Source organism: Lontra canadensis, unplaced genomic scaffold (assembly GCF_010015895.1).
Source record: "Lontra canadensis isolate GAN:19392208 unplaced genomic scaffold, GSC_riverotter_1.0 scaffold34, whole genome shotgun sequence".
Lineage (NCBI taxonomy): Eukaryota > Metazoa > Chordata > Mammalia > Carnivora > Mustelidae > Lontra > Lontra canadensis.
In genome coordinates, this window is record NW_022631028.1 from 1,358,198 (window position 1) to 1,370,317 (window position 12,120).

General features: G+C 42.2%; 1 protein-coding gene across 4 annotated transcripts in view; it reads left to right on the forward strand.

The window, feature by feature from the left end:
* The first annotated feature begins 159 nt into the window (after positions 1–159).
* ATXN7 (ataxin 7) overlaps positions 160–12,120 on the forward strand; it is a 136,972-nt gene continuing 125,011 nt past the window's right edge. For 2 of the 4 annotated variants that reach the window (XM_032867316.1, XM_032867311.1), the window contains exon 1: positions 160–185. The gene's annotated coding sequence lies outside the window, so the exon portion shown is untranslated. The remainder of the gene's footprint in view (positions 186–12,120) is intronic. The other 2 variants (XR_004383832.1, XM_032867313.1) reach the window with 1 other exon arrangement.

Below are 12,120 nucleotides of genomic sequence, written 5' to 3' on the forward strand. Positions count from 1 at the left end.
TCCGCGCTCCCCGCGCTCTCCGCGCTCCCCACACTGCCCGGGGGCGGCCGCGGCCGGCGCGTGTGGGGGGCGAGGCCAGCGGGCGGCGGCGGCCCCGGCTGCAGCCCGGGCCCCCGCCGCCCCCCCTCCCGCCCCCGCCCGGCCCACGCCCAGAGGCCGCCCCGGAGGCCGCCGCCGGCCGCCAGGTGAGCTCGCCCGGCCGCCGCCGGGGTTGCGGGGGCTGCGGGCCTCCGGGCTGCGGGTCCTCCGCGCCTTCCCGGGGAAGGGGACCGTGGTCCCCGTCGCCGCATCCCAGCTGGCTCAACTGGGGGTGGGCTCATTCCCGGGGTTGGGGGGGTTGGGGAGGACGGCGGGGACGCCCGGACCGGCTGACCCGGGAGGCGCTCAGGACAAGGGGCACTGAGGGGGCGCGGTGCTAGGGTCCCTGCGAAGTTGGCGCCCACGCGCACCCGGGCGGGTCTCGAACGCCACCACTTGCGCCGGGCGCGGTCTGCGAGCCTCAAAGGCCCCGGGTTCCAGGTCGCGCGGTTCCGGCCCTTGGGGCCGTCCCCTTCCCTCCCTGGCTCTGGCGGGTGTTCGGCGAGGGGGACGAGAAAGTTGGAGACCTCCCGCAGGAGTTGTCGGAGCGACCTGAGAGCGCGGTGCCCGCCGATCCCCCGGGACGCCGGGAGCCCGTCGGTGATCTGGATGGGGTGCTTTATTTATTTTTTTCCTCTTCGATTTTCAAGGAAAAAAAAAAAAAAGGCTATGTGATTGTCCCCATCTTAAGGGGAAGTTGAAAGTGAAGGGGGGGGAAGGGGGGGTTGGTGCTGAAGGAGTAACGTTGCCCTGTGTGTAGAGTTACACATTTCCGGAGCACAGTGTAGATCATAGTGGCATCTCTTCCCAAAAGTCACTTTGATTCAACTTCGATGAGTTTCTCGTAAATGGCAACATAATAGGTGGTGAGAGGCGAGAGGAAACAAGAACCAGTACAGCTGATTTGATCTCCAGTGGGATAGATTGAGTTAGCCCGAAGACGCGCGTCTGAATTTTAACCCAGGTTTGGTAATTTGTTGAACATAAAGTTATTTTCCAGCTTTCCTTTCTCCCCTCTACCCGCCCCCCCTCCAGTACCCTGACTCTTCACATCCGGGCTGAAGCAGTTACGTGGGTTGGATTTGGTTCTTTCTGGTTCCTTGCGAAACTTGGGTTCATTCTCTCAGTTTTCTCTTAGGTCTTTCAAAGAGGAAAGAGTTGTAAATGCGAATGGATGGCAGTGAAATGTGTTTAACTTCTAACTAGATATCGGTATATTATATGTAAAACTTTTTTCACATGTATGAAGTCGAAACTCCAGTAATGTTCTTAAAGAATTAGCACCGTTGATTTTTGGCACAAAGGCAAAAAAACCCAAAAAATTACTTTGAGTGAAGATTCTGAGTTATAATTTGACCTCCCCAAGGGTGTGAAGCCCTCTCTGGCCTAAAATAATACTGGCTTAAAACTCTGTGTGTGCATGGGCATCAGGCCCGGTTCATTTTCTTGGTTTTAGGAGAGAAAATACTCTAACCAAAGGGAGACTTACTTTAAATCTTAGGTCGTACACACTGTAAATTGGAAGTGTCCATTGATTATCTATATATCCCAACTGCATTTTGGTGGGGATGGTTGTTTAAAAGATAATCGTCAAGGGGTGAAATGATGCTCTGTGTAAACTACTTGTTACTTCACCTTATCATATAATGATTTTTTGAAACAGTATCTAGTGATTTAAAATAATCTTTAGTGTTGTTTATAGCAGAGTATCACTACCCCTTGTAACTGTTAAATTTTCATGAGACATTCTCTCTCATATTCATAGATGGAGTTCTGGACAAAAACTTTTATATGTTCATTTTGTAACTTAAAAATATGGTGGACAACGCAAGAAATTTTGTAAAGCAGTAAGAACAAGAGAGATCTGAAAGTTTAAAGTTTGAGATATACCTAAAAAAATAAACATTTCTGAAAGTTCTTGATCCAAGTGGTTCGAAACACATCCAAATTTGAGCCTTTGTGAAATTTTTAAAAATCTGCTTTGCCAACTACTTAATTTAACTTGCAGCTGCATTGACAAAGATCTGTGTGTTGAACATTTAAGAATTAATTGACTTTTCTTCATATCATGTAGTAAAATGACATGTTTTAGTAAATTTTAGTAGTCTTTTTTCATATAATTATATCTTAATATGTTTGTGATTGTTAAACTAGGAAAGGACTCAAGCCTTATGCCATACTAATGTTTCTTTCATTTATAGGAAAATCTTTAGGCAGAAAGAAGTAGCAGATTCTGAGCTGTAACAAAATGGATTTGGACTTTGAACTTACATAATCTTAGATTGGGTGATTTTATTTGTCATTAGATTGTTGGTTTCTTGGAGACTATGGGAGTCTAGTTACAGAAATTTGAGTGTTTATTTAATATTAGCCTTTTGAAATGATAAAGGATGATGAGAGAGCTGGCTCTAATGTCTTTACCCTGGTCCTATGAAATGATGTAGACATTTCTTGCAGTATGTTTTTAGAGCAAATATTGTTCTGGTGTCTTTGGACCTCTAAGGGGTCCATGAATGGGCTTCGAGAGAATCCTGAACTCTGTAGTTGTGACCAAACTTTTTTGTGTATATGTGTCTTTCTAGGAAAAAAGTCTGTGGTTGTGTTATAAAAGAGGTCTAGAGTCCCAAAATGTTAGAGTTATGTTCTTATTGAATAAAATGGGAGTTAGAATAATCCTTAAAGGGAAGAAAAAAGGAAATACATATCTTTGTGCCCAGTGTTTGCTGTTTAAAGTTGTCTTTAGCCTAGACATGTGGTCTTAGAGGTGCAAAAACGCTTCCATTTTGTTGCCACAGCAAAGCATTGCCTGTTAGTTGATAAACCATATACACACATAAAGGGCTTGACATGCTAGTCCTGGGTGCATTGTGGCTGTTTTTAAATTTAAAAAATTTAGAGCAGATAGATTGATGGTTGATAAGCAGAGATTTGAACTTGAGAACCAGCCCTTGGAGAAAATGGTTCACCCTGTGCCACTCTCTTACGGCTCTCCAACAAATCTGAAATGTGACTGGGAAGTAATCATTCTGAGAAAATGTGTTTTTGCCTTGGCCAAACAGCAGCGCATGGTGGGAAGAAGTTTCTCTTCAAAACAGACTCAAGTTCAAATCTGGCTTCTTTCATTCACTGTAGCCACTTAACTTACCTGACCCTCCCAATTCCTCATCTGGATAAAGCCTGTGGCAGTAGAGGCGTAAGGAGCAGGAATGAAGTTTCCTGTGTAAGAAAACCTGTCAACTCCTCATTTGGCCCATATTAAGGACTTGGGAGCTAGATGTGATAACCACTAATCAACACAGGAATTAACATGTATAAACATGGTACATAGTAATGATACATATTAGTTCCCAAATAATAATGGAACTATTAACAAATTGAAACATTTTTTAAAGATTAGGTTTTCAAAAATGAGTTAGGATTAAGTGGTCCTTACTTTGTAGATATCCGGGGGAAAGTTGAAGGAAGATGGTGATGCATTTGGTAAAGGTGAAGACATGGGTACTGGGCAGGAAGAGATAGTAGCAGCCCGCCAGTATCTTAGCTGCGTCTTTGTATAAGATTCCATTTAACTTTTGCTCTTCACTTGTAATTTAAATGAAAAATTTAAACTAAAAAACTGTACTTGTACTTTCCAGCCCGTTGTCTCTGAAAGTGTTGACTCACCTCCTTGTGTTGGGGACCCTCATAGGTACTCCCAGGACTTCATTAGTGGAAGCTACCTGTAACTTTGTCTAATTCTGGCATCTTTGAAATGCCTCCGCAGTTGGGTGCCTGTATCGATTTTTTTTCTCAACAGGGAAAAGAGTCTGGAAGAACTGAATTGTATTTTCCTATCTTTAAGCATTGAAAGAAGAGAAGGTATTACGAGTAAGAAGAGAGATATGAATAACATACTTGTTATGTTTACGGCTATAAGAGCAAACTTGTTTCCACTGTTTCTGTGGTCTTCTTTTTCCCTTTCATTTATTCGTGGTGACCATTCATTCCTACTGCCTTTGAGTGAGGTAGTGGTGTGAACACAAGCTCTTACTAGGTTTGACTCCCATTTCCTAAGCTTTCTGGTTGTGCTCAGCTTGAGCCAGCCAGCCTGAGTCTGGAGGAGGTGAGCATTAGATGAGATAATAAAAGCAAAAGACTTTGCTTAATCCTAGGCCCCTAGTGTAAATGCTTAAAAGTGGTAGCTGGGGCGCCTGTGTGGCTCAGTGGGTTAAAGCCTCTGCCTTCGGCTCAGGTCATGATCCCAGGGTCTTGGGATCAAGCCCTGCATCAGGCTCTCTGCTCAGCAGGCAGCCTGCTTCCCTTCCTCTCTCTCTGCCTGCCTCTCTGCCTACTTGTGATCTCTGCCTGTCAAATAAATAAATAAAATCTTAAAAAAAAAAAAGTGGTAGCCATCTTAAGGATGGTTTCTTTCTTGTCTTTTTTGAAGGAAAAGCTAGTATATTCTTTGGGAATATTCCCATAAAAACCTTTAGGGATCACCCTGCTTTCAACCCATAAAAGCCTTTCACATCTTTCTTGTTACCATGGGCAGGTAGCCCAGCATCTGCAGGACCTATGAGACGTGTCTGCTGTTCTTGGCAGTGGGGTGGTGTTCTCTGTTAGGCTGGCAGGTTATGTCTAAATCCTGACTTTTTCGGGAGGGGGGGCAAACCAACAAGTGTGCACAGGTTTGGAGCCATGATCCATTCAAAAACTACATGATTTTTTGGCCTAGAACAGAGATCAGCAAACTTTCTGAAAGGACACCATAGTAAATATTTTCAGTTTTTCAGCATCCCCCCCATCTCTCTGTTGCACCTGTGCAACCCTACCACTGTATTTAGAAAGCAGCCAGAGACATAAGCCAATGTCCATGGCTATGTTCCACCAAAGCTTTTTGGACACTGACACTTAAATTTCATGTAATTTTTATGTGCCATGAAGTAAGTTTTTATTTGTTTGAACCATTTGAAAATGTTAAAGCTCTTCTGGGCCGGTGATGTGTACAGCCAGCAGATGGATTTGATCATAGGCCATAGTTGGCTGACCTCTTCCCTGGAAGAATGTTAAACTCCTAAGTCCTGTAGGTCTGTGGCTTCACCAAGCTCTAGCACCCCACCCCCCCCCCCCCCCCCCCCCCCCACCCCTACCAATGCATACAGACTGTCTTTTGCCTCCTCATGTATTCCATGCTTTTGGTATGGCAGCATTATCTAAGACTCCTGTCTTCCCCATTAGGATGAAACTCCCCATCAGGTTAGTTGTTCTTAGTTATATGTGTGGCCTTCCCTTCTTAGCACATGTATTATTATATCACCATGAAGTTTTATTTATTGCTAAAAGTGTTCTCACCTTGCCCAGTTTTCCGTAAGACTTGATGTTTGAACCCTGTCCTACGTGATGGTTTTGAAAGGAATCTATGCCTTTGGAGCTGTCTCATGCTTCAAGTTCCTCTTGTCCCCTTGTCCTGGAAAGGACATAATGGATACTAGGCCCTTAGGCTGCTAACTGGACACTCTTACCTTAAGGAAATCTGTAATTGGACTCCCCCACCCCCTTTCCAAACCAAACCATGTTTGATTAAGTAAAGCACACAAAGATTCCTCTTGTGCTCCAACCCCTGGAGATTAGCTCCAGGATTGATGTGTACAGAGCATGTAGATGTGTATGTCTGTGTGTAATTTCATCTGGCTGTCACTGAAGCTCTGAGGGCTGCTGCTTTTAGTTTCACCTTTTCTTTCTCTATCTCTTGACCCTTCTTCCCTCTTGGTCATTGTATGGGATGCAGTTTGGTGACCTGGTAATTGCTGTAACTGACTGGCTTATTTTTTGCCTCCCTGCCTTTTAACATTCCCTACTAATTTGCTTGTTTTGCAGCAGGTATGTTTTTTTTGGAGTAACTTTTCAGAACATTATTGGGTTATTGGGTATTTTAGAATCTTCCCCCTTCCAAATGTAAACCTAATGTAATATCAGAGTTATACATCAGTTATTTTAGATATTTAGAGATAAGATGCTGTTTTTAAAATATGCCATTTTATGTAGTAAAATGTATGTAGATAGTAGTAAAATATGTTATTACTCTTAAATTTTAAGCGTTTCCTTTAAAAAAAAAAAGGTACATTTGGTATATACTTTCTAGATGACAATTTGGGCAATATGCACCCAAAGTCATAAAATGGCAAGTCAACATTCAGAAATTTATCTTAAAGAATCGGTCACATGTGTGTAGATGGGTGTACCAGACTGCTCACTGCCCCATTTTTTTTAAAATAGCAAAACATTGAAAGTAATCCAAATGCCTATTAATAAAGGATTGATTAGGTCCATGAGGACCTACCCATGCAGTAAAATACTGTACAGTCTGTAAAAAGATGATGCAGGGGTGCCTTGTTGGCTCAGTCAGTAGAGCATGCAGACTCTTAATTTTGGGGTTGTGAGTTTGAACCCCACATTGGAAATAGAGATACTTAAATCTTTTTAAAAACTGATGCAGGTTGATATTTGTTGACATGGAATGATGTTTAAAAGAAAGAAGGTAGCATGAGAATAGGTATAATATGTGATTTTTTTTTTTAATGATGTTTAAAAAGATTTTATCTATTTATTTGCTGGAGAGGGAGAGAGAGAGTGCGCACAAGCAGGGGGAGGGACAGGCAGAGGCAGGCTCTATGCCAAGGAAGGAGCCTGATGCGGGACTTGATCCCAGGAGCCTGGGATCATGAGCCCAAGGCAGCCACCTAACTGACTGAGCCACCCAGGTGTCCTTTTTAATGTTTGTTTTGTTTTTAAAGGTGGGAAAGGGGCACCTGGGTGGCTCAGTGGGTTAAAGCCTCTGCCTTCTGCTGGGGTCATGATCCCAGGGTCCTGGGATCCAGCCCCACATTGGACTCTCTGCTCTGCGGGGAGCCTGCTTCCTCCTCTCTCTCTGCCTGCCTTTCTGCCTACTTGTGATCTCTGTCTGTCAAATAAATAAATAAAAGCTTTTAAAAATTAAAAAAAAAAAATAAAGGTGGGAAAAAGCCCTGGTTAAGAAACCTAAAAGTATCTTAAAGGATATACATCGAGTAATATGAACTTGTTATCTCTAGGTAATAAGATTGTGGGTGATTTTTTAAAAAATGGTTTTCTCAATTTTTCTTTTCATGTAGCATGTGCTTCTGTAATCAGGAAAAAAAACTATTGAAGAATAAATATAGTCATTAAAATATCTCCCATTTGTGGCTAATTGAACTCTCACGGCTGCTTTCCTTCATAGTCTGTTGTATTAGAAGTGAAATATGCTTTCTCATATACCTTAAAAATGTTTTCTGTTTTACTAATAAGCAAGAATATTTTTAGACTTTTCTCACAAGAAAGAAAAAAAAATCCACACAGGACTAAATAACAGCTTTCAGAAGAAACTCACTGAAACACAGACATTTACATGGTAGTATGTTGTGCCTCATTTCTTGCTGTGGAAGTTTTTCCTCCATTGAGATTCCTGTAAAATTATAAGGAGTTCATACGTATGGAGGCAGTATAGTGTAGTGTTTAAAAGCCTCAGCTCCACTAACTACAGTCTATGTTACTTTTAGCCATTTATGGCCTCACTCTCCTCCTCTGTAAAATGTGGGCAAAACTGGGGCACGTAGGTGACTCAGTCAGTAGAGCATGCATGCAGCTCTTGATCTCGGGGTCATGAGTTCAGGCCTCATTGGGTGTAGAGCTGAATGAATGAATGGATGAATGAATGAATGAATGAAAATGTAGGCAATGCCTTGCTAAGTTGTGAAGATTAAATGAAGCAAGTGCTTAGCAGAGTTCCAAATACTTAGCAGTAGCTAAGGAGGAAGAAGTGGTGGGACAAGTAAGGGTATATAATAATAATAATAGTAATGACAGTGATGATAATAATATTGGCTGCTAATATTTCCCTCCTTCTAGAGGCTTGCATGAAGGCAGAGCCTTGCTTGCCACATTCACCATCCTAAACCCTCTAGCTACTAGACTCAGTACCTTGACCAAGACAGGAGTATCGTCTAGGTTCACCTAGTCATCAGCCATGCTCCCTTTAGTGTACTATCTCTGTGTACACTATCAGAAAAAGCGTTCAGGGTCTGACAACTCACTGGTCTTTACAGAGTTGGTACTCCATAAATATTTGTTGAATGCATGGTGACCTAAGCAAGCCTTCCTCTTGACAGTGATAGTGAACTTCTAAAAGAGGGTTTTGGTCATCTTTAAAGTAATATGGAAGAAAATGTCAGGTGCAAAAACTGTGAAAAGGGAGAATCTGTTCTGATTTCTAATATTTGAATGAATCATAGCAATTTTGTTTCACTTTTTTTCTCTTAGTTGGTTACCTCAGTCTTAGCTCAGCTCCATGCACCTGCATCCTTGTGGTGTATCTGTGATAATTTTAGAAATTTTTCACGTTATTTTCACTTAAGTTATTTTGGTGTGGGGATATGTTTTACTTTCCACCCTAAACACTCAATTTCTGAGATACATTTCAGTTTTTCTATGAAATTAGAAACATTGACCTGGCCATGAAGAATGAGAAGTATAACCACCATCTGGCTGTGACATACTCATTTGCAAACACTGGGGCTTTGGGTTTGTTTGTAGGAAATTTTAGGAAATGCGTGGAATAAAAAAATGTAGAAATACTATGATAATTGATGAAGTGTACCTATCAATTACATATTGCAGAGTAAGAAGAACCCACTCTAAAACTTTGTGACTTAAAATGATGACCATTTATTTGCACAAAATTAGGGCAGGACAGTTCTTCCACTGCTCCTGTTTAGCCTGAGGTCCCTAATGTGGCTGTTACCATCTGAAGTCTCCTGTCAGAGCTGATTGGTCTCGGGATCTAGCTGGGACAGCTCTTCTGACCACCAAACGATCTCTTCCAGCAGCTAGACTGGGTTATCCTCACACAGAGATGTTGTGTTTCAAGGTGAGAGCTACAAGGCTTCTTGAGGTCTGGGCTTAGAAGTCACACAGGGTCACTCAGCTACATTGTGTTGGTCAAGGCAAACCACAACCCCTGTCCAGATTCAAGGACTGAAAGTAGGCACCACCTTTTGATGGAAGATGCTGTAAAGTACATATTGTAAGTCATGCCGACAGCAGTTGGGGGGGTGGTGGGTTACCGGGCAGTGGGCAGCAGTACTGTTGTGACCATCTTTGGGAACAGTATGCCCTTTGCTGTTGTGTATTAACCCTTCTTTAACCCATGACTGATAAACTCTATGGTGAGGCATAGTGTTAAGTGCTTCCTTGTGTTATCTTTTGGGATAACAGCTTTGTGAAGTAGGTTCAATTATGACTCCCATTTTAAAGTTGTGGTAAGTGAGCCTTGGGGAGGTTATGTAACTTGCCCTAGATCTTTTACCTAGTTAGGGGCAGATCCTAAAAGTCATGGAAAGTTTATCCCTGTACCAGTGCTTAAATCCATTGCTAAAGAAATTTGCATGGGGGTGGGCATATCTTTAGGAATCTCAAAAGAAAAACACAGTGTCTTAAAATTTTACATGAATTCTGTATTCTACTCCATGATACATCCCTTTGTTTCACCATAACACTACTATTTTAAAATTACTTGTCAAATTTTACCTCCCAAATCTTTAGAATCTTTAAGAAAATAGATTCTCCTAGACTGAAAATAATAGCTAATCAGCTAAAAGTCTGCGGTTGTAAGTAGTGGAAACAAAATCGGAGTAAGCAAAAACGGAGGTTACTGGAAGGATGTGGTGTAGCTCCCTGAATTGACAATAGAGCTGAAGAAGCAGGCCTCAATGCACAGTCTTCACAGGGTGCTGGCCTTACTAACCTTCCCAACTCTTCGAAACTCCACCCTCTGCTGAGAGTGTATCCCTTAGGGTCAACCTGGGTCTGGGAAGGTGCCTTGTTTCCTGCTTCACCAAGAAAGTACCTACTGGTGGTGGTGGTTGGGGGTGGTGGTGGGGGGGGGGGCGGCATGCAATTTATTTCCCAACAGGGGAGTGAATGCAGGGCTGATAAAACCCAACAGATGTCCACTATCTGAACATTCGTGCAAGCTGCTGTGTGCATTATTGATCACATTTACTATTTGCAATATGCTGATGACCCCTGGTTCATCCCTTTCCCTCTCAACCCCACATGCCTCTAAAGGTTCTTAAGCCCCAGTTTGAGAAACACTTTTGTAACTCCGCCATCTGTTTCCATTTCCACTAATAAGTGCTTATCGTTCCAAGGGCAATAACATATTTATCCATTTTTTTACATAGTGCTCTTTTCTATCATTTCCCTGATTTTTATTATTTTTATTTTCTAAAGATTTATTTGTTTTAGAGGGGGGAGGGCAAGGGGCAGAGGGAGAGAGAAACTCAAGCAGGCTCCATGCCTCATGTGAGTCCAAAATGGGGCTCGAGCTCATGATCCTGATACCATGACTTGAACTGAAATCAAGAATCAGACGCTTAACCGACTAAGCCAGCCAGCACCCCATTTCCCTGATTTTTAAAAGAAAACCACATGAGCTATAATTTAGCCATTTATTGGTAACAGGTTTCCTGTTAGGAACAGTTTTACCTAGTGGATAGTGATTCCCTTAGGACGTAGTAAGATAAATTCAGTTATTGGCCCCTGCTCTAAATGTTCCCACACTGCCCTGCTTTTGTTTTTCTGTCTTCTCCAGGTGTCTAGTGGCTTTCTTTGTAACCTTGCTAATCCTTAAAAATGAATATTTTCGACTTTACAGTTTATGGGTTGAAGGAACAACCTACATTTTTATAGCCTTTAGTTATTAACCCATGTTTCTAGTGGTAAAATGTTGTGCAAATACAGTGCGCTTTTATTCAGAACATTTTCATGTATCTACTCCTATCTTTTATAATCTTTTGAAATCAAAGACAAGGATATTTTCCCTAATTTTCAGCTGAGCATATGTTTTAGAAGAGGTAAGCAATTTCCGCTGCAACATAGGACTGTTGGCAGGAAAACCTAGGTATTCTGACTACCTGTGCCTTTGCTGAAAATGGTTCAAGAACACTGGTTTCCCAACTGGAGAAGTCTCTCTTCTGGTTTCTTAGGTTTCTGGGCTGAATTGGAGATGGGGGAATATATGTTGGGACATGGGTGTGTCATGGAGGTATCTAGTCGTCGCCTTGGCCATTAGTTGCCACTTTTGTTTATTCTTGCTTTGGAGGCCCGGCCTCTTTTTATGTCCCCATAGATAGCCAGATGAGAAGCCAGTTTGTCCCACCTCTTCTTGCCATGATTAGCTGGTTTTGAAGTACCTCTTGGAGCCCTTCAGTCTGGCCTTTTTTACTTCCCCACAGTGTAATTACCACCTTGTGGTGTAGTCACTTGTCTTCCCAACCCCTGGACTCTTCTTTTAAATGGTCTGCTCTGTTTTCTGCTGTTCAGGCCCACCACTACAAGGGATTTTGAGAGGAGTGCTTGACACTTTTGTTTAATTAGGGTCTCTAGACAGGGTTCTGTTAACAATAGGGTTGCATTTTAGGCCCTTCCCCCTTGCTTGTAAAGTTTCACTATAGTCTGAACCATTAATGTGATCACAGTGTTAATACGGTAGTTCTTATTTGGCCAGAACTTTTTGTAAATAGAGACATCTCGACTTTTCTGTAGCTTGTAGAACCTTGTCCTAACATTTAACACTAATTTTTAAATTGCCTTTCTCTAATTTATTTCAGGTGCTGATTTCTACAGCTCCTAAACATGTTAACACTTAATACTAGACAAAAACTGTCTTTTTTTCTCTTGCGTTTCTAGTTTGTCTCATGGTCTCCTTGCAGGCATTTCGAAACCTTCAGAATCCTTGAACTTAATCCTGAGAAAGTGCTAGCATAGTTCTTTGTTGAAAAATGCATACTTGGGGTGCCTCGGTGGCTCAGTTGGTAAGCATTAGACTCTTGATTTCCGCTCAGGTTATGATCTCAGGGTTGTGGGATCAAGCTCCACACTAGGTATAGAGTCTGCTTGTTCCCCACCATGTGCTCCTCCTCTCCCTATCTCTTTTTCTCAAGTAAATCTTAAAAAACTAAAAAGAAAAACACATACTTTTTAATC